The sequence below is a fragment of the Gossypium hirsutum genome, chromosome A07 (assembly GCF_007990345.1).
Source record: "Gossypium hirsutum isolate 1008001.06 chromosome A07, Gossypium_hirsutum_v2.1, whole genome shotgun sequence".
Lineage (NCBI taxonomy): Eukaryota > Viridiplantae > Streptophyta > Magnoliopsida > Malvales > Malvaceae > Gossypium > Gossypium hirsutum.
The window spans coordinates 17345903-17347918 of NC_053430.1; the positions used below are offsets into that span (position 1 = coordinate 17345903).

General features: G+C 35.6%; 1 non-coding gene across 1 annotated transcript; it reads left to right on the top strand.

Annotated features, from left to right (window-relative positions):
- Window positions 1-496: 496 nt before the first annotated feature.
- LOC121204351 (small nucleolar RNA R71) lies at window positions 497-603 on the top strand. Its single transcript, XR_005899278.1, has one exon. It is a non-coding gene; the product is annotated as a small nucleolar RNA R71 (small nucleolar RNA).
- The last annotated feature ends 1413 nt before the right edge of the window (window positions 604-2016 follow it).

Here is a 2016-nt window from a genome sequence, read left to right on the forward strand (position 1 = left end):
GTTGGTAAGGCGGTTGTTGAAAACTTTAGGGATATTGTGGCATTTGATTTCCTTGACCACCCCATGAGAATTTGGGATGGTTCCTCCACCCTGCATTATAAGTGTTACTGTATGGGTTATTTTGAGGTCTAGAATTATTATTACCCATATATTGAAGTTATTCCTCCTCGGTGCTAGGGTTGAAGATTGGATAATCTGAGTGTACTTCTCCTCCACTTGAACCACACCTCATCACTGGATATACCTGCATAGAACCACACAAACCGTCAATCTTTTTATTATAGTAACCGCGTCGAGGTTGAAAACACTAGCAGCTTTCGTTGGCTTCGTTCTCATGACTTGCCACTAATAGTTATTCAGTGACATTTCTTCAATAAATTCATAAGCCTCTTCAGGTGTTTTGTTGTTCAATGTTCCACCGGCGGCTGCATTGATAAGTTGCCTTGTTGAGGGATTCACACCGTTGTAGAAAGTCTGAACCTACAACCATAGAGGTAACCCATGGTGAGGGAACCTTATCAATAGGTCCTTGTATCTCTGCCATGCATCACAAAGTGTTTTTAAATCCATCTACACAAAAGAAGAAATAGCATTCCTTAGTTTATCCGTTTTAGCCGGTGAAAAATATTTTAATAAAAATTTTTCGGTCATTTGTTCCTAAGTTGTGATTGACCCTCATGGTAACGAGTTTAACCACTTTTTAGGTTTGTTCCTTAATGAGAATGGGAACAACCAAAGGCGAATGGCATCACCAGAAACGCCATTGATCTTAAAAATATCGCAGAATTCCAGAAAATTTGCTAAATGAGTGTTTGGATCCTCGTCCTACAAACCATCAAACTGAACAAACTGTTGTATCATTTGAATCGTGTTAAGTTTCAGTTCAAAATTATTTGCAGCAATAGCAGGTCTAGCTATACTCAATTCAACTCCTGTTAAAGTAGGTTTAGCATAATCATACTTAGTACGAGGAGCAGGATCCTGATTTACTGGGTTTGCAACAGCCACAGGAGGTAACTGATTATTTTGATTATCAGCCATCTCCTCGGTTGTGGTTTGAATATCGTCCTCTTGCCCTTCCTCTATGTATCGTAAGCTTCGCCTTATTTCTCTTCGGTTTTTGCGAACTGTGCTTTCTATCTCGCTATAAAAAAGTAGGGGTCCTGACGAGTTTCTTCTAGTCATAAATTATAAAAACCTGCCAGAAGTAAATAAAAGAAAATTTAGTAATTTAAGCAAAAATTAAATTAAATTGCAATAAAAATAAAAAATGGCTAAAGTAATAAAAATTAAGTGTTCATAATATCTTAGTCCCCGGCAACAGCGCCAAAAACTTGATGGACGTGAAACTAACTAAAATTTTACTTAAGGCAAGCGCACCTATCGAACATTAGTATAGTTATAGTGAGATCGGAAATATCGTATCCACGAGGACTAAAAGTACTAGTAATTACTATCTTTTTATTATCTAGCCTAAGAATTAAAGGATATTTTTAAACTAAACTAATTTTCTAATTTAACTAAGATTACGACAGAGATGAAAGTTGGAAAATACTTTAGAAATAAACCAATGGAAAAGACAATACCCAATAAAGAATCCTCCTAGACTTCACTTATTACCTTGGACTTAGGCAATTTATTCACTTGACTTATTCTGTAGAAATCCCTGATTTATGTTATTATCCCTTTCGAGACTAAAAACAACTGACTCTAGGTTGATTAATTGAAATCTCTTTCTAATTAAAACCCCTATTGTCGCATTAACTCGATCTATGGATTCCCTTATTAGATTTGACTCTAATCCGGCAGATTTAAGTCGTCCTATCTCTAGGATTGCATGCAACTCCGCTTAATTATGAATGATCTACTCTTAAACAGGGACTTTTGCTCCACTGAATAAGCACATCAAGAACCTGAATTAATATCCTAGAATATTAAAGCAAGGGTTAAAACTCACAATTAAGAATAAGAACAAATATTTATCATATAAATCAAAGAGTAATAAGATTGTCTTAG